The sequence below is a fragment of the Numenius arquata genome, chromosome 32 (assembly GCF_964106895.1).
Source record: "Numenius arquata chromosome 32, bNumArq3.hap1.1, whole genome shotgun sequence".
Taxonomy (NCBI): Eukaryota; Metazoa; Chordata; class Aves; order Charadriiformes; family Scolopacidae; genus Numenius; species Numenius arquata.
The window spans coordinates 694201-719824 of record NC_133607.1 but is presented as its reverse complement, the minus strand read 5'-3'; positions in this window follow the sequence as shown (position 1 = coordinate 719824).

The following is a 25624-nucleotide window of genomic DNA, read 5'->3' as shown; positions in this document are numbered from 1 at the left end:
TAAGCAGATGGTTGAGTTAGTTTAACTTAAGGAATGGGAGTCAAGAGTTAGATTCAGCTGCCCAAATGTGGAAGCCTAATGCAGTTTGAGCTCCCACAGGGCTATCAGAGCATGGGATTTCTGGGATTATTCTCAGACCCTCCTAAAGCAGCAGCTGAAGATGAGGGAAGATGTGACATGGCATCTCAATTGGCAATAGATGTCTGTCTTCAGGCAAGTGAATGACATCCTGTTCTCTACTACTTGGAACTGGAGAAAAAAACTCATGCTCATGTGTAGGCAGGGTGGTGAGTTGACCTTGGCTGGCCACCTGGTGCCCAACAGGCTGTTCTATCATCTCCCTCCTCAACAGGATAGAAGGGGAAAGTTTGACAATAGGCTTGTGGGTTGAGATAAGGACAGGAAGATCACTTAGCAATTACTGTCATAGGCAAAAAAGACTCAAATTAGGGAAATTAATTCAATTTATTGCCAATCAATTCAGATTAGAATTAGAGAACACCTTCCCCCTACCCTTCCCTTCTTCCTGGGCTCAACTTCACCCCTGACTCTTCCACCTCCTCCCCCTGAGCAGTGGGACAAGGAATGGGATTTGTGGTCAATTCTTAATGCATTGTCTCTGCTGCACCTTCCTTCTTGCATTCCTCCTGGCTCCACCATGGGCTCCCTCCCATTGGAAACAGTCCTTCAAGGACTTCTTCAATGTGAGTCCTTCCTGGACTTCTTCAATGTGAGTCCTTCCTATGGTCTACAGTTATTCATGAACTGTTCCAGTGTGTGTCCTTTCCATGAGGCCACAGATCCTGCCAGAAGACATGCTCCAGCATGGGCTCCTCTCCACAAGGGCACAGGTCTATGAAGATGACCAAGGGATGTGGAGCATCTGTCTGATGAGGAAAGGCTGAGAGCCCTGGGGCTGTTCAGCCTGGAGAAGAGAAGACTGAGAGGGGATCTTATCAATGCTTATAAATATCTTAAGGGTGGGTGTCCAGAGGATGGGGCCAGACTCTTTTAAGAGTCTGCCCAGTGACAGGACAAGAGGTAACAGGCACAAAATGGAACATAGGACGTTCCAATCTAAACATGAGGAAAAACTTCTTTACTTTGAGGGTGCCAGAGCCGTGGAACAGGCTGCCCAGAGAGGTGGTGGAGTCTCCTTCTCTGGAGATATTCAAAACCTACCTGGAGCCATCCCTGTCTAGCCTGCTCTGGGTGCACCTGCTTTTGCAGGGAGGTTGGACTAGATGATCTCCAAAGGTCCCGTCTAACCCCTACAATGCTGTGATACACAAAACCTTTATAATAAATTGTATGTAAAGATATCTCCGAATAATCTGCACTTTCTTTTCATTTTATTTCCTGTTTTCACACCTGTTGGTTAAACTTTGGCAGGCTGAGGGGAGAATAAAACTTTTTTTCAGTCTCTGAAGTGTTTGTTCTGAAAAGCATTCAGAGCTGTTATGTCAAAATGGTCAAATCCCAGTTAGAAATGATACTGGGTTTACATGGCAAAGTTTTGGTAGCTGGAGGCGGGGAGGCTGCAGGGGTGGCCTCTGTGAGAAGAGGGTTGTCGGCTCCAGAGCAGAGACTCCTCTGCAGCCCATGGAAAGTTTGGAAGAATCCGTGATGGAGCAGGTATTTTCCTGCAGTCTCTGGAGACATCACACTGCGTCCCATGGAAAACCCAACTCTGGAACAGGTGGATATTCCCTGAAGGAGCTGAGGTCCATGGAGAGCCCATAGTGGAGCAGGGTTATCCTGAAAGACTATAACCATGGAGAGGACCCGTGCTGGAACAGGAGAGATGTGTGAGTAGGAAGAGTGACAGAGCAGAACAGTTAAGAACTTTTCAGAAGATCAAAAGTGGCTGTTACATACATGGAGGGGAACTGTTCAGAAAGTAGGCTGGTACAGAGTTGGTTCACTTTAGGTGCCCTCAACTTAGGCTTTATTCAGTGTAAGTATATGTCCAGTTGAAATCTCCAGCCCAATGCATCCTTATTTTCCAATGTGTTCATCCTCTGGAGTGGGGCAGCAAGAAGCCTGCCCGATGGGATGCTGGTGTCCAATGGATGTGTTCCCTTCTGGTGCATCAGGCATAAGGTTGGTCCAAGAACAGATTTAAACATTGAAAGGAGTTTATCAAATGCAGAGTGGTTTTAATCTGTACAGGAGCACCCAGCCAAACCGGTTTCAGAGCACAATAGGTGAGATGCAGGGAGTTGTCATCTGACTCAGCTTCATCTCCACCTTGCCTTGTCTATGCAGAGATAACTTGAGAGGGAGCTGCAAAAACGGTTCAGCCCAGGGTTGTCTCAAGATTGCTTCACAATAAGAACCGAAACCAAATGGAGCCTTAACTCTCTTAATGAATAAAATGCCCCGAGTCCCATCCCACCACTAGTCCCATGACTTTGAGTGCTAGACATCACAAAATTGGCAACAGAGACTTGGCCATCACACCACCAGAGGTAAATATCCCAGACAGTGTAATTCACTCAGGCATAATCCTGCATCCCCACAGAATCAGGAAATATAAACCGCAAGGTTTGAGGAGGAAAATGGGGGTAATCTTCCGACGATACAGCTGGCCTGTAGGAGATTCATCCCCCCCTTGTCCAGGACACTGTACAGGGTAACTTCCCAGGGATTGAGCGACCTTACCTGAGAGAGGGTAAGTGATAAAGAAACATACGTATGGTATAAGGCATGCTATTAAGATCGTGATTTGTGCACTCTTTTAAGGTATTAATATCTAGCGCGCTTGTGGTTTGTGTTGTTACTTTTCTGGATCACTTGTAGGTTGCAATAGTGTATTCCACAAATTTCTTTTAAATTGCAATAGTGTAATCGCCATTGTACATATAGAACTTGCAATAGTGACGTATTGGACCTGTGAGTGAAGTCCAAATAAATTGTTAATTTGAACCTCTCAGTGAAGTCCTTTTTCCCGTTTTGTCACAAACCCATTGCATACTATGTCATCACCAGTGTGATGGGTGGATGGAGGCAAACTTCGGCATGATTGGGAAGACAAGACATTTGATTAAGAGAAAAGAGCCGCCTGTACATTGTAGCAAAACTCTTATACCCCAGTCTTCCCCTTCCTCCTTGTCTGACCTTGGTGTCAGCAGGGTTGTTTCTCTCACATTTTTTTTTTCCTTACCATTGTGCTGCATTTTGCCCCATTATAAATGTATCTTCTCAGATATGCACCAGCTTCATGGATCGCTCAGCTTCCACCTGGGGGAAGTCCATGTTGCAGCCGGCACCAATCAAATGAGTCCAACATGCCCCTCAGTTTTTACTACAGAGGTCGCCTTTGCAGCCTCCCTGCTCCCAAAACCTGGCCACAGACACACAATACACCCAGAAAAGAAGTTTCTTATACCAGACTCCTTGATTTTACTTCTCACCAAGAGGCGAAAGGCATTTCTTATCATTTTCCAAGTAGTGCAGAGTTGCTCCTCCTACTTCAGCGGTAACAAGTCACCTTGTTCCTTCCTGTATTCTTTAAAATCTCCAGCCAAGACACTCCTTCCAGCAGGTAAGGACACGAGGCTTTTTTACTGGTAGAAAGGACACACAATGAAAATAGCAAAAGACTATATTCTAGATGTCTTGTGGGGCAGGTATTTCTATTTAGTACTTCACAAGTGACATCTGAGGATTAATGAATGAGAAGGAATAAAGTGAAGGATATCTTAGTGCAGATAAGGAAGCATTATTTTAATAACAAACCCTATGAGTATTTGTGTTAGTTAATCAGGTACTGTTCTGTACTGTAGTTTTAGTTACTTTAGTTACTTTACCTCATTGGACGCTACTTTGTTGATATAGAATGTTCTTCCAATGTGGTTGATTGAAAATGTAACATCCTCTGTTTTGGAGTGATAAACACCTATTGAAATGATCTTTGACATAGGTATAAATATTTAGCATATTTAACATAGAGGGATTTGAAGATTGTAGCAAAGCAAAGGGAGGGGCTTCCCTTTCAGCTCCCAAGGATCTGGACTCAGCTTTCCTCACCAGTTCCTTCCAGTTCCTCACCAGTTCCTCCTAGTTCCTCACCAGTTCCAACTGGAGACCCTTTCACTGTCGGTAGAAAGAGGTTTTGGAACAGAAAAAGCCCAACTTCCCAGTGATGTCGGATCAAAGTCCTGAACTTGATGATTTTATGGGTCTGGGATCTCCAGGAATTCAAAGTCCTTGCCCGGGAGTAGTCGGAGGGGGGGTCAGGGGTGGTGGTGGATGAGGGAAAGGTTTTGGTTTTGAGGAAAAGCTGGGTGTTTTGTACATCTGGTAATAATGAATCCCATTTTTAAGTTTTGTTTTCAGTAGGTCTGACTTAGTTTGGGAGGTTTTGGAGCTGATTTCGAGGGGAAAAAAGGGCTTTTTGGATATTTTCCCCTGTGCTTTCAAGGGAGGGAAATTGCAGGGGGGGGGGGGAAGGGCGGGGACGATAGGAGGATAGGGCAATCGACCAACACAAAAAATAGGAACACAAGAAATAGGAATAGTTCTGTAAATATGAAGAATAATAATATAAATAGTGGTCTCCATGTCTGGGGGTATCCAGGAGTGTTTCAGGTCCCCCAATTGCCTCTAGGACCTGTGAAATTGCCCCTTGTCCTCCCTCAAACCAGCCCCTGGGAAGCCTGACCCAATCCCCCCAGGCCCTTCCAGGCCTCCCAAACCTGCCCTTGGGATGGCTGCCCCCACACCCGGCCATTTCAGAACCCCCCCCAAAACTTCCTTGTTATATCAGAGCTCCCCCAAACTGCTTGCGGGACCCCCAAGTGCCCTTGCCCCCCGCAAACTTCCCGTTTTAGCACAACCAGGGCACGAGAATGGTTTCACTCAAGCTTTTATTGAGGGGGCAGAAGGTCCCTCTTGGTATTTGGGGTGACGCGGACAGGGGGTGTCCTTCCCTTCAGGTGCTGTCCCCCAAGGTTGAGGTGAGGTGAAGGCTCTTGGGTCTCCAGGATGACTTTGACGATGGACTTGGTGGAGTTGGACATGGTGGCCATCACCCTCACGTGGCCGGCAGAGACGGTGACGGGCTCTTGGCAGGAGCCCAGTTTGACGTGGTGGTAGCCCGTGTTCTTGTCAGCGGTGGCTGGTTGTCCCTTGTACATGCGGGTGTAGGTGGCCTTCAGGTCGCCCAGGTGGACTTTGAGGAGAGAGATCTCCATGGCCAACTCCATGGGGTAGAAGTTGTAGTTGGAGGGGTTGGAGAAGAGGATGGCCAAGGTGAAGGTGTCGGCCTCGTAGACCAGGAGCCCAACGCAACCCCGGACCTTCATGAAGGAGTTGGTGAAGTGGCAGCTCTCGGTGACACCAGTTGGGATGCGGGGACTGGGGGGTATGGAGTTGTAGCCACTGAAGCAGAAGCTCCTGGGAGGAAGAGGACGGGTGAGGAGGAAATGGGGCAATGGGGAAACTGGGGAGTGGTGGATCAACCAGTGGGAAGTGGGGCAAGCACTGGGGGGGGATGGTCCAACCACAGTGGGAGACAATCCAACCAGTAGGAGATGGTCCAACCAGTTGGGGTTGGTCCAAGCACTTGGAGATGGACCAGCCACTGGGGGGATTGTCCAACCACCGGGAAGTAGCCCACCTCGGACCTTCTCCTTGGATACTGGGGGAAGTGTCCCTCCACATCAAAGGCTCTCCCTTCCCGCATTCTCCCCCCACCCCAGAGTTACCTGGGGCTGTGCAAGGTGATGTTCTGTATTTTGTTGGTGATGCGTATCTCCACACTGCGATCCAGGGACTTCCACAGAAAGCTCCTGCTCATCTCTGGGGGCTTCCCAGGGAGCTGGACTCCACGTTCCTCAGTCGTTCCTTCTAGTTCCTCACTGGCGTCTTCTGATTCCTCAATGCTTCCTTCCAGTTCCTCACCGGTTCCTTCTAGTTCCTTACCGCTTCCTTCTGGTTCCTCACCAGTTCCTTCCAGTTCCTCACCAGTTCCTGCCAGTTCCAGTTCCTCACCATTTCCTTCCAGTTCCTCGCCTGTTCCTTCCAGTTCCTCACAAGCCTCTTCCAGTTCCTCACCAGTTCCTTCCAGTTCCTCACAAGCCTCTTCCAGTTCCTCACCAGTTCCTTCCAGTTCCTCACAAGCTCCTTCCAGTTCCTCACCAGTTCCTTCCAGTCCCATCTCCAGGTCCTTATCAGTTCCTTCCAGTTCCATCTCCAGTTCCTTCCAGTTCTTTACCAGTTCCAACTGGAAACCCGTTTCCCGCTGGGGACAAGGAGGTTTCAGAGCAGAAAAACCCCAACTTCACGGTGACGTCGGATCAAAGTCCTGAACTTGATGATTTTATGGGTCCGGGATCTCCAGGAATTCAAAGTCCTCATCTTGGGCAGGGGGGTGAGGGGGTTGGGGCAGTTCAGGGGGGAGGGTGGGTCAGGACATCATTTCGGTTTTGAGGAAAAATTGTTTTTTTTCACCATCTGGAGTAAATAAATCCCTTTTCTTAAGGGTTTTTTTCAAGGTTTTTTTTTTCGTTTAGTCTGATTTGTTTTAGGAGGTTTTGGGGATGATTTTGAGGAAGAAAAAAAGGCTTTTTGGATATTTTCCCTAGTGCTTTCGAGGGAGGAAAATTTGGGGGGGGGGGAGGGAAACATGGGGGTGGGGCAATCGACAAACACATGGAAATAGGAATAATTCTGTAAATATTAAGAAGAATAATAAAAATATTGGTCTCCAAGGTTGGGGGTTCTAGGAGGGAAGTTTCCTGGTGACGTCCTTAATCCGGGCTCAGGAATACAGCAGACTTCCCTATGAGAAGGGTCCACCCAGCATATTGGGCCCTCGCCTCCCCTCTGGAAGGAGTTACCAACAAATATAACTCTTCTTTGCTTCCTTGTGGGTGTGGTGGTGATCCGGGGAGTATGGTTTTTTGAACTGAGGAGGCATCTCTGATGTAGATTGCCCATCATCTACATCCTCACATTGTCTCCTTTGGAGTCATAAATATTTATTAAAATGATCTTTGTAATACAGGTATAAATATTTAGCATAGTAGAGATTAAAGGTTGTAGAAGAACAATGCAAACACAAAACCAGTGACAGCCAGATTTATATTTTGCTTTCCAAATGTTGAATGGTTGAGACATAAATGTCAATACTCTGTCCTTCAAAGAGACTGTCATGGAAAGATGCTGTAGATGCCATTTGTACTCAGAATGTGGGTCATTGTGCATTTTGATATGTAGTTGAGCTTTTGTGCCGAGCAGCTCAGTGTGACTTTGGGTTGAGTAAAGCAAAGGGAGGGGCTTCCCTGGGGATGCCTTATGGTCCTCTGACCTACCTTTCAGGTGCTTGGTATGATGTCTGGTGTTTTCCTGTGCTGTGCTTGCATTGCCTCCCTCTTGTACTCCATGCATTTAGGGTAAATGCTAGACCCTTGCAAGCCACGCTGTGTTCCCTGGCTGCTTCCTTACAGCACTTACCAGTTTCTCCAGTTTTATTGCCCTACCAAACAACTCTTTTTCTGCCCTTCAGCAGTTCACCAACGTTTTCTGCTAAGAGAGGGCGGAGTACAAGTTTGTTGGGGGTTAGATACAGATGAATTGCAGGTGCAAGGTAACACAGCCATAGAGCTAGGGAATGGGGTGTGCTCTGTGTGGGACACACGTGTGCCAGTCACAATTGACTGGGCACAGGTGAGCTGCAGTGTGGCACCTCTGCAGAATACCTTGCTTTTCTCAGGCCTTCTGGGATGGGGCCCTGGAAAAGTTTCCAAGGACGCTGTTGGAGAACCAGACCAGTGCGTCTCTCCCGTTCTCTCTCATTTTTCCCCAAGGACCACACCTGCTCATCTGTAATGAAGAAGAAGCAGGATTTTTCTGTGATTCTCTATCACATCCTCATCCAGGGTAACATGGATACCTAGTTTATACACAGACACCTACATTTAGATCTTATTCTCCAGCAGGTCAACCCCTAACCTGTAATGGTACATGGGGTTATTCCTCTTGAGTTGCAGGCCCCTACACTTGCTGAACATCATTATGTTCCTCTCTGCCCAACTCTCCAGCACGTCCAGATCTCACTGAATGGTGCCTCAGCCTTCTGGCATGTCAGCCATGCCTCCGCGTTTTGTGTCCTCAGCAAACAGAATCACAGAATCTTCATGGCTGGAAAGGACCTTTGAGATCATCGAATCCAGCCTTTGGTAGAGGTGTATTCCACCAGGAATCACACCAAAAAGGAAGTGCCAGGAGCAGTGCGACCAACTCACAGGTGTTCTGGGAACTTTCACCCCACCCTCCTCTTCTTCACCCCTTCCCAGGGTGTCCTCCAAATGGGTCAAAACCGGGGGGCATTCTTCTCCTTCTGAGCTACTGTCCCTGTGACCTCCAAACCTACCCTTGGGAAGCCTAGCCCTCCCCCCGCCAGACCCTTCCTGGCCCCTCCAAAACTTGCCCTTAGGATGGCAGCGCCCCCCCCCCCCCCCCCCCGCCCTTTCAAAACAACCACAAACCTGTGTTATTATATCTGGGCTCCCAAATTGTCCCTGGGACCCCCAACTTCCCCTGGGACACCACAAAACCTCCCGTTTTAGCACAACCAGAGCACGAGAATAGTTTTGCTCAAGCCTTTATTGAGGGGGCAGAAGGTCCCTCTTGGTGTTTGGGGTGACGCGGACAGGGGGTGTCCTTCCCTTCAGGTGCTGTCCCCCAAGGTTGAGGTGAGGTGAAGGCTCTTGGGTCTCCAGGATGACTTTGACGATGGACTTGGTGGAGTTGGACATGGTGGCCATCACCCTCACGTGGCCGGCAGAGACGGTGACAGGCTCTTGGCAGGAGCCCAGTTTGACATGGTGGTAGCCCGTGTTCTTGTCAGCGGTGGCTGGTTGTCCCTTGTACATGCGGGTGTAGGTGGCCTTCAGGTCGCCCAGGTGGACTTTGAGGAGAGAGATCTCCATGGCCAACTCCATGGGGTAGAAGTTGTAGTTGGAGGGGTTGGAGAAGAGGATGGCCAAGGTGAAGGTGTCGGCCTCGTAGACCAGGAGCCCAACGCAACCCTGGACCTTCATCAAGGAGTTGGTGAAGTGGCAGCTCTCGGTGACACCGGTTGGGATGCGGGGACTGGGGGGTATGGAGTTGTAGCCGCTGAAGCAGAAGCTCCTGGGAGGAAGAGGACGGGTGAGGAGGAAATGGGGCAATGGGGAAACTGGGGAGTGGTGGATCAACCAGTGGGAAGTGGGGCAAGCACTGGGAGATAGTCCAGTCATTGGGAGGTGGTCCAACCACTGGGAGATGATCCAACCAGTAGGAGATGGTCCAACCCGTTGCGGGTGGTCCAAAAACCAGGAGGTGGCCCATCTGGGACCCTCTCCTTGAATACTGGGGGAGGTCTCCACCCACATCAAAGGCTGTCCCCTCCCACATTCTCCCCCTTCCCCAGCGTTACCTGGGGCTGTGCAAGGTGACATTCCGGATTTTGTTGGTGACGTGGATCTCCACGCTCCGCTCCAGGGACTTCCACAGGAACCTCCCGCTCATCTCTGGGAGCTTCTCAAGGATCTGGACTCAGCTTTCCTCACCAGTTCCTTCCAGTTCCTCACCAGTTCCTCCTAGTTCCTCACCAGTTCCAACTGGAGACCCTTTCACTGTCGGTAGAAAGAGGTTTTGGAACAGAAAAAGCCCAACTTCCCAGTGATGTCGGATCAAAGTCCTGAACTTGATGATTTTATGGGTCTGGGATCTCCAGGAATTCAAAGTCCTTGCCCGGGAGTAGTCGGAGGGGGGGTCAGGGGTGGTGGTGGATGAGGGAAAGGTTTTGGTTTTGAGGAAAAGCTGGGTGTTTTGTACATCTGGTAATAATGAATCCCATTTTTAAGTTTTGTTTTCAGTAGGTCTGACTTAGTTTGGGAGGTTTTGGAGCTGATTTCGAGGGGAAAAAAGGGCTTTTTGGATATTTTCCCCTGTGCTTTCAAGGGAGGGAAATTGCAGGGGGGGGGGGGAAGGGCGGGGACGATAGGAGGATAGGGCAATCGACCAACACAAAAAATAGGAACACAAGAAATAGGAATAGTTCTGTAAATATGAAGAATAATAATATAAATAGTGGTCTCCATGTCTGGGGGTATCCAGGAGTGTTTCAGGTCCCCCAATTGCCTCTAGGACCTGTGAAATTGCCCCTTGTCCTCCCTCAAACCAGCCCCTGGGAAGCCTGACCCAATCCCCCCAGGCCCTTCCAGGCCTCCCAAACCTGCCCTTGGGATGGCTGCCCCCACACCCGGCCATTTCAGAACCCCCCCCAAAACTTCCTTGTTATATCAGAGCTCCCCCAAACTGCTTGCGGGACCCCCAAGTGCCCTTGCCCCCCGCAAACTTCCCGTTTTAGCACAATCAGGGCACGAGAATGGTTTCACTCAAGCTTTTATTGAGGGGGCAGAAGGTCCCTCTTGGTATTTGGGGTGACGCGGACAGGGGGTGTCCTTCCCTTCAGGTGCTGTCCCCCAAGGTTGAGGTGAGGTGAAGGCTCTTGGGTCTCCAGGATGACTTTGACGATGGACTTGGTGGAGTTGGACATGGTGGCCATCACCCTCACGTGGCCGGCAGAGACGGTGACGGGCTCTTGGCAGGAGCCCAGTTTGACGTGGTGGTAGCCCGTGTTCTTGTCAGCGGTGGCTGGTTGTCCCTTGTACATGCGGGTGTAGGTGGCCTTCAGGTCGCCCAGGTGGACTTTGAGGAGAGAGATCTCCATGGCCAACTCCATGGGGTAGAAGTTGTAGTTGGAGGGGTTGGAGAAGAGGATGGCCAAGGTGAAGGTGTCGGCCTCGTAGACCAGGAGCCCAACGCAACCCCGGACCTTCATGAAGGAGTTGGTGAAGTGGCAGCTCTCGGTGACACCAGTTGGGATGCGGGGACTGGGGGGTATGGAGTTGTAGCCACTGAAGCAGAAGCTCCTGGGAGGAAGAGGACGGGTGAGGAGGAAATGGGGCAATGGGGAAACTGGGGAGTGGTGGATCAACCAGTGGGAAGTGGGGCAAGCACTGGGGGGGGATGGTCCAACCACAGTGGGAGACAATCCAACCAGTAGGAGATGGTCCAACCAGTTGGGGTTGGTCCAAGCACTTGGAGATGGACCAGCCACTGGGGGGATTGTCCAACCACCGGGAAGTAGCCCACCTCGGACCTTCTCCTTGGATACTGGGGGAAGTGTCCCTCCACATCAAAGGCTCTCCCTTCCCGCATTCTCCCCCCACCCCAGAGTTACCTGGGGCTGTGCAAGGTGATGTTCTGTATTTTGTTGGTGATGCGTATCTCCACACTGCGATCCAGGGACTTCCACAGAAAGCTCCTGCTCATCTCTGGGGGCTTCCCAGGGAGCTGGACTCCACGTTCCTCAGTCGTTCCTTCTAGTTCCTCACTGGCGTCTTCTGATTCCTCAATGCTTCCTTCCAGTTCCTCACCGGTTCCTTCTAGTTCCTTACCGCTTCCTTCTGGTTCCTCACCAGTTCCTTCCAGTTCCTCACCAGTTCCTGCCAGTTCCAGTTCCTCACCATTTCCTTCCAGTTCCTCGCCTGTTCCTTCCAGTTCCTCACAAGCCTCTTCCAGTTCCTCACCAGTTCCTTCCAGTTCCTCACAAGCCTCTTCCAGTTCCTCACCAGTTCCTTCCAGTTCCTCACAAGCCTCTTCCAGTTCCTCACCAGTTCCTTCCAGTTCCTCACAAGCTCCTTCCAGTTCCTCACCAGTTCCTTCCAGTCCCATCTCCAGGTCCTCATCAGTTCCTTCCAGTTCCATCTCCAGTTCCTTCCAGTTCTTTACCAGTTCCAACTGGAAACCCGTTTCCCGCTGGGGACAAGGAGGTTTCAGAGCAGAAAAACCCCAACTTCACGGTGACGTCGGATCAAAGTCCTGAACTTGATGATTTTATGGGTCCGGGATCTCCAGGAATTCAAAGTCCTCATCTTGGGCAGGGGGGTGAGGGGGTTGGGGCAGTTCAGGGGGGAGGGTGGGTCAGGACATCATTTCGGTTTTGAGGAAAAATTGTTTTTTTTCACCATCTGGAGTAAATAAATCCCTTTTCTTAAGGGTTTTTTTCAAGGTTTTTTTTTTCGTTTAGTCTGATTTGTTTTAGGAGGTTTTGGGGATGATTTTGAGGAAGAAAAAAAGGCTTTTTGGATATTTTCCCTAGTGCTTTCGAGGGAGGAAAATTTGGGGGGGGGGGAGGGAAACATGGGGGTGGGGCAATCGACAAACACATGGAAATAGGAATAATTCTGTAAATATTAAGAAGAATAATAAAAATATTGGTCTCCAAGGTTGGGGGTTCTAGGAGGGAAGTTTCCTGGTGACGTCCTTAATCCGGGCTCAGGAATACAGCAGACTTCCCTATGAGAAGGGTCCACCCAGCATATTGGGCCCTCGCCTCCCCTCTGGAAGGAGTTACCAACAAATATAACTCTTCTTTGCTTCCTTGTGGGTGTGGTGGTGATCCGGGGAGTATGGTTTTTTGAACTGAGGAGGCATCTCTGATGTAGATTGCCCATCATCTACATCCTCACATTGTCTCCTTTGGAGTCATAAATATTTATTAAAATGATCTTTGTAATATAGGTATAAATATTTAGCATAGTAGAGATTAAAGGTTGTAGAAGAACAATGCAAACACAAAACCAGTGACAGCCAGATTTATATTTTGCTTTCCAAATGTTGAATGGTTGAGACATAAATGTCAATACTCTGTCCTTCAAAGAGACTGTCATGGAAAGATGCTGTAGATGCCATTTGTACTCAGAATGTGGGTCATTGTGCATTTTGATATGTAGTTGAGCTTTTGTGCCGAGCAGCTCAGTGTGACTTTGGGTTGAGTAAAGCAAAGGGAGGGGCTTCCCTGGGGATGCCTTATGGTCCTCTGACCTACCTTTCAGGTGCTTGGTATGATGTCTGGTGTTTTCCTGTGCTGTGCTTGCATTGCCTCCCTCTTGTACTCCATGCATTTAGGGTAAATGCTAGACCCTTGCAAGCCACGCTGTGTTCCCTGGCTGCTTCCTTACAGCACTTACCAGTTTCTCCAGTTTTATTGCCCTACCAAACAACTCTTTTTCTGCCCTTCAGCAGTTCACCAACGTTTTCTGCTAAGAGAGGGCGGAGTACAAGTTTGTTGGGGGTTAGATACAGATGAATTGCAGGTGCAAGGTAACACAGCCATAGAGCTAGGGAATGGGGTGTGCTCTGTGTGGGACACACGTGTGCCAGTCACAATTGACTGGGCACAGGTGAGCTGCAGTGTGGCACCTCTGCAGAATACCTTGCTTTTCTCAGGCCTTCTGGGATGGGGCCCTGGAAAAGTTTCCAAGGACGCTGTTGGAGAACCAGACCAGTGCGTCTCTCCCGTTCTCTCTCATTTTTCCCCAAGGACCACACCTGCTCATCTGTAATGAAGAAGAAGCAGGATTTTTCTGTGATTCTCTATCACATCCTCATCCAGGGTAACATGGATACCTAGTTTATACACAGACACCTACATTTAGATCTTATTCTCCAGCAGGTCAACCCCTAACCTGTAATGGTACATGGGGTTATTCCTCTTGAGTTGCAGGCCCCTACACTTGCTGAACATCATTATGTTCCTCTCTGCCCAACTCTCCAGCACGTCCAGATCTCACTGAATGGTGCCTCAGCCTTCTGGCATGTCAGCCATGCCTCCGCGTTTTGTGTCCTCAGCAAACAGAATCACAGAATCTTCATGGCTGGAAAGGACCTTTGAGATCATCGAATCCAGCCTTTGGTAGAGGTGTATTCCACCAGGAATCACACCAAAAAGGAAGTGCCAGGAGCAGTGCGACCAACTCACAGGTGTTCTGGGAACTTTCACCCCACCCTCCTCTTCTTCACCCCTTCCCAGGGTGTCCTCCAAATGGGTCAAAACCGGGGGGCATTCTTCTCCTTCTGAGCTACTGTCCCTGTGACCTCCAAACCTACCCTTGGGAAGCCTAGCCCTCCCCCCGCCAGACCCTTCCTGGCCCCTCCAAAACTTGCCCTTAGGATGGCAGCGCCCCCCCCCCCCCCCCCCCCCGCCCTTTCAAAACAACCACAAACCTGTGTTATTATATCTGGGCTCCCAAATTGTCCCTGGGACCCCCAACTTCCCCTGGGACACCACAAAACCTCCCGTTTTAGCACAACCAGAGCACGAGAATAGTTTTGCTCAAGCCTTTATTGAGGGGGCAGAAGGTCCCTCTTGGTGTTTGGGGTGACACGGACAGGGGGTGTCCTTCCCTTCAGGTGCTGTCCCCCAAGGTTGAGGTGAGGTGAAGGCTCTTGGGTCTCCAGGATGACTTTGACGATGGACTTGGTGGAGTTGGACATGGTGGCCATCACCCTCACGTGGCCGGCAGAGACGGTGACAGGCTCTTGGCAGGAGCCCAGTTTGACATGGTGGTAGCCCGTGTTCTTGTCAGCGGTGGCTGGTTGTCCCTTGTACATGCGGGTGTAGGTGGCCTTCAGGTCGCCCAGGTGGACTTTGAGGAGAGAGATCTCCATGGCCAACTCCATGGGGTAGAAGTTGTAGTTGGAGGGGTTGGAGAAGAGGATGGCCAAGGTGAAGGTGTCGGCCTCGTAGACCAGGAGCCCAACGCAACCCTGGACCTTCATCAAGGAGTTGGTGAAGTGGCAGCTCTCGGTGACACCGGTTGGGATGCGGGGACTGGGGGGTATGGAGTTGTAGCCGCTGAAGCAGAAGCTCCTGGGAGGAAGAGGACGGGTGAGGAGGAAATGGGGCAATGGGGAAACTGGGGAGTGGTGGATCAACCAGTGGGAAGTGGGGCAAGCACTGGGAGATAGTCCAGTCATTGGGAGGTGGTCCAACCACTGGGAGATGATCCAACCAGTAGGAGATGGTCCAACCCGTTGCGGGTGGTCCAAAAACCAGGAGGTGGCCCATCTGGGACCCTCTCCTTGAATACTGGGGGAGGTCTCCACCCACATCAAAGGCTGTCCCCTCCCACATTCTCCCCCTTCCCCAGCGTTACCTGGGGCTGTGCAAGGTGACATTCCGGATTTTGTTGGTGACGTGGATCTCCACGCTCCGCTCCAGGGACTTCCACAGGAACCTCCCGCTCATCTCTGGGAGCTTCTCAAGGATCTGGACTCAGCTTTCCTCACCAGTTCCTTCCAGTTCCTCACCAGTTCCTCCTAGTTCCTCACCAGTTCCAACTGGAGACCCTTTCACTGTCGGTAGAAAGAGGTTTTGGAACAGAAAAAGCCCAACTTCCCAGTGATGTCGGATCAAAGTCCTGAACTTGATGATTTTATGGGTCTGAGATCTCCAGGAATTCAAAGTCCTTGCCCGGGAGTAGTCGGAGGGGGGGTCAGGGGTGGTGGTGGATGAGGGAAAGGTTTTGGTTTTGAGGAAAAGCTGGGTGTTTTGTACATCTGGTAATAATGAATCCCATTTTTAAGTTTTGTTTTCAGTAGGTCTGACTTAGTTTGGGAGGTTTTGGAGCTGATTTCGAGGGGAAAAAAGGGCTTTTTGGATATTTTCCCCTGTGCTTTCAAGGGAGGGAAATTGCAGGGGGGGGGGGGAAGGGCGGGGACGATAGGAGGATAGGGCAATCGACCAACACAAAAAATAGGAACACAAGAAATAGGAATAGTTCTGTAAATATGAAGAATAATAATATAAATAGTGGTCTCCATGTCTGGGGGTATCCAGGAGTGTTTCAGGTCCCCCAATTGCCTCTAGGACCCGTGAAATTGCCCCTTGTCCTCCCTCAAACCAGCCCCTGGGAAGCCTGACCCAATCCCCCCAGGCCCTTCCAGGCCTCCCAAACCTGCCCTTGGGATGGCTGCCCCCACACCCGGCCATTTCAGAACCCCCCCCAAAACTTCCTTGTTATATCAGAGCTCCCCCAAACTGCTTGCGGGACCCCCAAGTGCCCTTGCCCCCCGCAAACTTCCCGTTTTAGCACAACCAGGGCACGAGAATGGTTTCACTCAAGCTTTTATTGAGGGGGCAGAAGGTCCCTCTTGGTATTTGGGGTGACGCGGACAGGGGGTGTCCTTCCCTTCAGGTGCTGTCCCCCAAGGTTGAGGTGAGGTGAAGGCTCTTGGGTCTCCAGGATGACTTTGACGATGGACTTGGTGGAGTTGGACATGGTGGCCATCACCCTCACGTGGCCGGCAGAGACGGTGACGGGCTCTTGGCAGGAGCCCAGTTTGACGTGGTGGTAGCCCGTGTTCTTGTCAGCGGTGGCTGGTTGTCCCTTGTACATGCGGGTGTAGGTGGCCTTCAGGTCGCCCAGGTGGACTTTGAGGAGAGAGATCTCCATGGCCAACTCCATGGGGTAGAAGTTGTAGTTGGAGGGGTTGGAGAAGAGGATGGCCAAGGTGAAGGTGTCGGCCTCGTAGACCAGGAGCCCAACGCAACCCCGGACCTTCATGAAGGAGTTGGTGAAGTGGCAGCTCTCGGTGACACCAGTTGGGATGCGGGGACTGGGGGGTATGGAGTTGTAGCCACTGAAGCAGAAGCTCCTGGGAGGAAGAGGACGGGTGAGGAGGAAATGGGGCAATGGGGAAACTGGGGAGTGGTGGATCAACCAGTGGGAAGTGGGGCAAGCACTGGGGGGGGATGGTCCAACCACAGTGGGAGACAATCCAACCAGTAGGAGATGGTCCAACCAGTTGGGGTTGGTCCAAGCACTTGGAGATGGACCAGCCACTGGGGGGATTGTCCAACCACCGGGAAGTAGCCCACCTCGGACCTTCTCCTTGGATACTGGGGGAAGTGTCCCTCCACATCAAAGGCTCTCCCTTCCCGCATTCTCCCCCCACCCCAGAGTTACCTGGGGCTGTGCAAGGTGATGTTCTGTATTTTGTTGGTGATGCGTATCTCCACACTGCGATCCAGGGACTTCCACAGAAAGCTCCTGCTCATCTCTGGGGGCTTCCCAGGGAGCTGGACTCCACGTTCCTCAGTCGTTCCTTCTAGTTCCTCACTGGCGTCTTCTGATTCCTCAATGCTTCCTTCCAGTTCCTCACCGGTTCCTTCTAGTTCCTTACCGCTTCCTTCTGGTTCCTCACCAGTTCCTTCCAGTTCCTCACCAGTTCCTGCCAGTTCCAGTTCCTCACCATTTCCTTCCAGTTCCTCGCCTGTTCCTTCCAGTTCCTCACCACATGGGGTTATTCCTCTTGAGTTGCAGGCCCCTACACTTGCTGAACATCATTATGTTCCTCTCTGCCCAACTCTCCAGCACGTCCAGATCTCACTGAATGGTGCCTCAGCCTTCTGGCATGTCAGCCATGCCTCCGCGTTTTGTGTCCTCAGCAAACAGAATCACAGAATCTTCATGGCTGGAAAGGACCTTTGAGATCATCGAATCCAGCCTTTGGTAGAGGTGTATTCCACCAGGAATCACACCAAAAAGGAAGTGCCAGGAGCAGTGCGACCAACTCACAGGTGTTCTGGGAACTTTCACCCCACCCTCCTCTTCTTCACCCCTTCCCAGGGTGTCCTCCAAATGGGTCAAAACCGGGGGGCATTCTTCTCCTTCTGAGCTACTGTCCCTGTGACCTCCAAACCTACCCTTGGGAAGCCTAGCCCTCCCCCCGCCAGACCCTTCCTGGCCCCTCCAAAACTTGCCCTTAGGATGGCAGCGCCCCCCCCCCCCCCCCCCCCGCCCTTTCAAAACAACCACAAACCTGTGTTATTATATCTGGGCTCCCAAATTGTCCCTGGGACCCCCAACTTCCCCTGGGACACCACAAAACCTCCCGTTTTAGCACAACCAGAGCACGAGAATAGTTTTGCTCAAGCCTTTATTGAGGGGGCAGAAGGTCCCTCTTGGTGTTTGGGGTGACGCGGACAGGGGGTGTCCTTCCCTTCAGGTGCTGTCCCCCAAGGTTGAGGTGAGGTGAAGGCTCTTGGGTCTCCAGGATGACTTTGACGATGGACTTGGTGGAGTTGGACATGGTGGCCATCACCCTCACGTGGCCGGCAGAGACGGTGACAGGCTCTTGGCAGGAGCCCAGTTTGACATGGTGGTAGCCCGTGTTCTTGTCAGCGGTGGCTGGTTGTCCCTTGTACATGCGGGTGTAGGTGGCCTTCAGGTCGCCCAGGTGGACTTTGAGGAGAGAGATCTCCATGGCCAACTCCATGGGGTAGAAGTTGTAGTTGGAGGGGTTGGAGAAGAGGATGGCCAAGGTGAAGGTGTCGGCCTCGTAGACCAGGAGCCCAACGCAACCCTGGACCTTCATCAAGGAGTTGGTGAAGTGGCAGCTCTCGGTGACACCGGTTGGGATGCGGGGACTGGGGGGTATGGAGTTGTAGCCGCTGAAGCAGAAGCTCCTGGGAGGAAGAGGACGGGTGAGGAGGAAATGGGGCAATGGGGAAACTGGGGAGTGGTGGATCAACCAGTGGGAAGTGGGGCAAGCACTGGGAGATAGTCCAGTCATTGGGAGGTGGTCCAACCACTGGGAGATGATCCAACCAGTAGGAGATGGTCCAACCCGTTGCGGGTGGTCCAAAAACCAGGAGGTGGCCCATCTGGGACCCTCTCCTTGAATACTGGGGGAGGTCTCCACCCACATCAAAGGCTGTCCCCTCCCACATTCTCCCCCTTCCCCAGCGTTACCTGGGGCTGTGCAAGGTGACATTCCGGATTTTGTTGGTGACGTGGATCTCCACGCTCCGCTCCAGGGACTTCCACAGGAACCTCCCGCTCATCTCTGGGAGCTTCTCAAGGATCTGGACTCAGCTTTCCTCACCAGTTCCTTCCAGTTCCTCACCAGTTCCTCCTAGTTCCTCACCAGTTCCTCCTAGTTCCTCACCAGTTCCAACTGGAGACCCTTTCACTGTCGGTAGAAAGAGGTTTTGGAACAGAAAAAGCCCAACTTCCCAGTGATGTCGGATCAAAGTCCTGAACTTGATGATTTTATGGGTCTGGGATCTCCAGGAATTCAAAGTCCTTGCCCGGGAGTAGTCGGAGGGGGGGTCAGGGGTGGTGGTGGATGAGGGAAAGGTTTTGGTTTTGAGGAAAAGCTGGGTGTTTTGTACATCTGGTAATAATGAATCCCATTTTTAAGTTTTGTTTTCAGTAGGTCTGACTTAGTTTGGGAGGTTTTGGAGCTGATTTCGAGGGGAAAAAAGGGCTTTTTGGATATTTTCCCCTGTGCTTTCAAGGGAGGGAAATTGCAGGGGGGGGGGGGGAAGGGCGGGGACGATAGGAGGATAGGGCAATCGACCAACACAAAAAATAGGAACACAAGAAATAGGAATAGTTCTGTAAATATGAAGAATAATAATATAAATAGTGGTCTCCATGTCTGGGGGTATCCAGGAGTGTTTCAGGTCCCCCAATTGCCTCTAGGACCCGTGAAATTGCCCCTTGTCCTCCCTCAAACCAGCCCCTGGGAAGCCTGACCCAATCCCCCCAGGCCCTTCCAGGCCTCCCAAACCTGCCCTTGGGATGGCTGCCCCCACACCCGGCCATTTCAGAACCCCCCCCAAAACTTCCTTGTTATATCAGAGCTCCCCCAAACTGCTTGCGGGACCCCCAAGTGCCCTTGCCCCCTGCAAACTTCCCGTTTTAGCACAACCAGGGCACGAGAATGGTTTCACTCAAGCTTTTATTGAGGGGGCAGAAGGTCCCTCTTGGTATTTGGGGTGACGCGGACAGGGGGTGTCCTTCCCTTCAGGTGCTGTCCCCCAAGGTTGAGGTGAGGTGAAGGCTCTTGGGTCTCCAGGATGACTTTGACGATGGACTTGGTGGAGTTGGACATGGTGGCCATCACCCTCACGTGGCCGGCAGAGACGGTGACGGGCTCTTGGCAGGAGCCCAGTTTGACGTGGTGGTAGCCCGTGTTCTTGTCAGCGGTGGCTGGTTGTCCCTTGTACATGCGGGTGTAGGTGGCCTTCAGGTCGCCCAGGTGGACTTTGAGGAGAGAGATCTCCATGGCCAACTCCATGGGGTAGAAGTTGTAGTTGGAGGGGTTGGAGAAGAGGATGGCCAAGGTGAAGGTGTCGGCCTCGTAGACCAGGAGCCCAACGCAACCCCGGACCTTCATGAAGGAGTTGGTGAAGTGGCAGCTCTCGGTGACACCAGTTGGGATGCGGGGACTGGGGGGTATGGAGTTGTAGCCACTGAAGCAGAAGCTCCTGGGAGGAAGAGGACGGGTGAGGAGGAAATGGGGCAATGGGGAAACTGGGGAGTGGTGGATCAACCAGTGGGAAGTGGGGCAAGCACTGGGGGGGGATGGTCCAACCACAGTGGGAGACAATCCAACCAGTAGGAGATGGTCCAACCAGTTGGGGTTGGTCCAAGCACTTGGAGATGGACCAGCCACTGGGGGGATTGTCCAACCACCGGGAAGTAGCCCACCTCGGACCTTCTCCTTGGATACTGGGGGAAGTGTCCCTCCACATCAAAGGCTCTCCCTTCCCGCATTCTCCCCCCACCCCAGAGTTACCTGGGGCTGTGCAAGGTGATGTTCTGTATTTTGTTGGTGATGCGTATCTCCACACTGCGATCCAGGGACTTCCACAGAAAGCTCCTGCTCATCTCTGGGGGCTTCCCAGGGAGCTGGACTCCACGTTCCTCAGTCGTTCCTTCTAGTTCCTCACTGGCGTCTTCTGATTCCTCAATGCTTCCTTCCAGTTCCTCACCGGTTCCTTCTAGTTCCTTACCGCTTCCTTCTGGTTCCTCACCAGTTCCTTCCAGTTCCTCACCAGTTCCTGCCAGTTCCAGTTCCTCACCATTTCCTTCCAGTTCCTCGCCTGTTCCTTCCAGTTCCTCACCACATGGGGTTATTCCTCTTGAGTTGCAGGCCCCTACACTTGCTGAACATCATTATGTTCCTCTCTGCCCAACTCTCCAGCACGTCCAGATCTCACTGAATGGTGCCTCAGCCTTCTGGCATGTCAGCCATGCCTCCGCGTTTTGTGTCCTCAGCAAACAGAATCACAGAATCTTCATGGCTGGAAAGGACCTTTGAGATCATCGAATCCAGCCTTTGGTAGAGGTGTATTCCACCAGGAATCACACCAAAAAGGAAGTGCCAGGAGCAGTGCGACCAACTCACAGGTGTTCTGGGAACTTTCACCCCACCCTCCTCTTCTTCACCCCTTCCCAGGGTGTCCTCCAAATGGGTCAAAACCGGGGGGCATTCTTCTCCTTCTGAGCTACTGTCCCTGTGACCTCCAAACCTACCCTTGGGAAGCCTAGCCCTCCCCCCGCCAGACCCTTCCTGGCCCCTCCAAAACTTGCCCTTAGGATGGCAGCGCCCCCCCCCCCCCCCCCCCCCGCCCTTTCAAAACAACCACAAACCTGTGTTATTATATCTGGGCTCCCAAATTGTCCCTGGGACCCCCAACTTCCCCTGGGACACCACAAAACCTCCCGTTTTAGCACAACCAGAGCACGAGAATAGTTTTGCTCAAGCCTTTATTGAGGGGGCAGAAGGTCCCTCTTGGTGTTTGGGGTGACGCGGACAGGGGGTGTCCTTCCCTTCAGGTGCTGTCCCCCAAGGTTGAGGTGAGGTGAAGGCTCTTGGGTCTCCAGGATGACTTTGACGATGGACTTGGTGGAGTTGGACATGGTGGCCATCACCCTCACGTGGCCGGCAGAGACGGTGACAGGCTCTTGGCAGGAGCCCAGTTTGACATGGTGGTAGCCCGTGTTCTTGTCAGCGGTGGCTGGTTGTCCCTTGTACATGCGGGTGTAGGTGGCCTTCAGGTCGCCCAGGTGGACTTTGAGGAGAGAGATCTCCATGGCCAACTCCATGGGGTAGAAGTTGTAGTTGGAGGGGTTGGAGAAGAGGATGGCCAAGGTGAAGGTGTCGGCCTCGTAGACCAGGAGCCCAACGCAACCCTGGACCTTCATCAAGGAGTTGGTGAAGTGGCAGCTCTCGGTGACACCGGTTGGGATGCGGGGACTGGGGGGTATGGAGTTGTAGCCGCTGAAGCAGAAGCTCCTGGGAGGAAGAGGACGGGTGAGGAGGAAATGGGGCAATGGGGAAACTGGGGAGTGGTGGATCAACCAGTGGGAAGTGGGGCAAGCACTGGGAGATAGTCCAGTCATTGGGAGGTGGTCCAACCACTGGGAGATGATCCAACCAGTAGGAGATGGTCCAACCCGTTGCGGGTGGTCCAAAAACCAGGAGGTGGCCCATCTGGGACCCTCTCCTTGAATACTGGGGGAGGTCTCCACCCACATCAAAGGCTGTCCCCTCCCACATTCTCCCCCTTCCCCAGCGTTACCTGGGGCTGTGCAAGGTGACATTCCGGATTTTGTTGGTGACGTGGATCTCCACGCTCCGCTCCAGGGACTTCCACAGGAACCTCCCGCTCATCTCTGGGAGCTTCTCAAGGATCTGGACTCAGCTTTCCTCACCAGTTCCTTCCAGTTCCTCACCAGTTCCTCCTAGTTCCTCACCAGTTCCAACTGGAGACCCTTTCACTGTCGGTAGAAAGAGGTTTTGGAACAGAAAAAGCCCAACTTCCCAGTGATGTCGGATCAAAGTCCTGAACTTGATGATTTTATGGGTCTGGGATCTCCAGGAATTCAAAGTCCTTGCCCGGGAGTAGTCGGAGGGGGGGTCAGGGGTGGTGGTGGATGAGGGAAAGGTTTTGGTTTTGAGGAAAAGCTGGGTGTTTTGTACATCTGGTAATAATGAATCCCATTTTTAAGTTTTGTTTTCAGTAGGTCTGACTTAGTTTGGGAGGTTTTGGAGCTGATTTCGAGGGGAAAAAAGGGCTTTTTGGATATTTTCCCCTGTGCTTTCAAGGGAGGGAAATTGCAGGGGGGGGGGGGAAGGGCGGGGACGATAGGAGGATAGGGCAATCGACCAACACAAAAAATAGGAACACAAGAAATAGGAATAGTTCTGTAAATATGAAGAATAATAATATAAATAGTGGTCTCCATGTCTGGGGGTATCCAGGAGTGTTTCAGGTCCCCCAATTGCCTCTAGGACCTGTGAAATTGCCCCTTGTCCTCCCTCAAACCAGCCCCTGGGAAGCCTGACCCAATCCCCCCAGGCCCTTCCAGGCCTCCCAAACCTGCCCTTGGGATGGCTGCCCCCACACCCGGCCATTTCAGAACCCCCCCCAAAACTTCCTTGTTATATCAGAGCTCCCCCAAACTGCTTGCGGGACCCCCAAGTGCCCTTGCCCCCCGCAAACTTCCCGTTTTAGCACAACCAGGGCACGAGAATGGTTTCACTCAAGCTTTTATTGAGGGGGCAGAAGGTCCCTCTTGGTATTTGGGGTGACGCGGACAGGGGGTGTCCTTCCCTTCAGGTGCTGTCCCCCAAGGTTGAGGTGAGGTGAAGGCTCTTGGGTCTCCAGGATGACTTTGACGATGGACTTGGTGGAGTTGGACATGGTGGCCATCACCCTCACGTGGCCGGCAGAGACGGTGACGGGCTCTTGGCAGGAGCCCAGTTTGACGTGGTGGTAGCCCGTGTTCTTGTCAGCGGTGGCTGGTTGTCCCTTGTACATGCGGGTGTAGGTGGCCTTCAGGTCGCCCAGGTGGACTTTGAGGAGAGAGATCTCCATGGCCAACTCCATGGGGTAGAAGTTGTAGTTGGAGGGGTTGGAGAAGAGGATGGCCAAGGTGAAGGTGTCGGCCTCGTAGACCAGGAGCCCAACGCAACCCCGGACCTTCATGAAGGAGTTGGTGAAGTGGCAGCTCTCGGTGACACCAGTTGGGATGCGGGGACTGGGGGGTATGGAGTTGTAGCCACTGAAGCAGAAGCTCCTGGGAGGAAGAGGACGGGTGAGGAGGAAATGGGGCAATGGGGAAACTGGGGAGTGGTGGATCAACCAGTGGGAAGTGGGGCAAGCACTGGGGGGGGATGGTCCAACCACAGTGGGAGACAATCCAACCAGTAGGAGATGGTCCAACCAGTTGGGGTTGGTCCAAGCACTTGGAGATGGACCAGCCACTGGGGGGATTGTCCAACCACCGGGAAGTAGCCCACCTCGGACCTTCTCCTTGGATACTGGGGGAAGTGTCCCTCCACATCAAAGGCTCTCCCTTCCCGCATTCTCCCCCCACCCCAGAGTTACCTGGGGCTGTGCAAGGTGATGTTCTGTATTTTGTTGGTGATGCGTATCTCCACACTGCGATCCAGGGACTTCCACAGAAAGCTCCTGCTCATCTCTGGGGGCTTCCCAGGGAGCTGGACTCCACGTTCCTCAGTCGTTCCTTCTAGTTCCTCACTGGCGTCTTCTGATTCCTCAATGCTTCCTTCCAGTTCCTCACCGGTTCCTTCTAGTTCCTTACCGCTTCCTTCTGGTTCCTCACCAGTTCCTTCCAGTTCCTCACCAGTTCCTGCCAGTTCCAGTTCCTCACCATTTCCTTCCAGTTCCTCGCCTGTTCCTTCCAGTTCCTCACCACATGGGGTTATTCCTCTTGAGTTGCAGGCCCCTACACTTGCTGAACATCATTATGTTCCTCTCTGCCCAACTCTCCAGCACGTCCAGATCTCACTGAATGGTGCCTCAGCCTTCTGGCATGTCAGCCATGCCTCCGCGTTTTGTGTCCTCAGCAAACAGAATCACAGAATCTTCATGGCTGGAAAGGACCTTTGAGATCATCGAATCCAGCCTTTGGTAGAGGTGTATTCCACCAGGAATCACACCAAAAAGGAAGTGCCAGGAGCAGTGCGACCAACTCACAGGTGTTCTGGGAACTTTCACCCCACCCTCCTCTTCTTCACCCCTTCCCAGGGTGTCCTCCAAATGGGTCAAAACCGGGGGGCATTCTTCTCCTTCTGAGCTACTGTCCCTGTGACCTCCAAACCTACCCTTGGGAAGCCTAGCCCTCCCCCCGCCAGACCCTTCCTGGCCCCTCCAAAACTTGCCCTTAGGATGGCAGCGCCCCCCCCCCCCCCCCCCCGCCCTTTCAAAACAACCACAAACCTGTGTTATTATATCTGGGCTCCCAAATTGTCCCTGGGACCCCCAACTTCCCCTGGGACACCACAAAACCTCCCGTTTTAGCACAACCAGAGCACGAGAATAGTTTTGCTCAAGCCTTTATTGAGGGGGCAGAAGGTCCCTCTTGGTGTTTGGGGTGACGCGGACAGGGGGTGTCCTTCCCTTCAGGTGCTGTCCCCCAAGGTTGAGGTGAGGTGAAGGCTCTTGGGTCTCCAGGATGACTTTGACGATGGACTTGGTGGAGTTGGACATGGTGGCCATCACCCTCACGTGGCCGGCAGAGACGGTGACAGGCTCTTGGCAGGAGCCCAGTTTGACATGGTGGTAGCCCGTGTTCTTGTCAGCGGTGGCTGGTTGTCCCTTGTACATGCGGGTGTAGGTGGCCTTCAGGTCGCCCAGGTGGACTTTGAGGAGAGAGATCTCCATGGCCAACTCCATGGGGTAGAAGTTGTAGTTGGAGGGGTTGGAGAAGAGGATGGCCAAGGTGAAGGTGTCGGCCTCGTAGACCAGGAGCCCAACGCAACCCTGGACCTTCATCAAGGAGTTGGTGAAGTGGCAGCTCTCGGTGACACCGGTTGGGATGCGGGGACTGGGGGGTATGGAGTTGTAGCCGCTGAAGCAGAAGCTCCTGGGAGGAAGAGGACGGGTGAGGAGGAAATGGGGCAATGGGGAAACTGGGGAGTGGTGGATCAACCAGTGGGAAGTGGGGCAAGCACT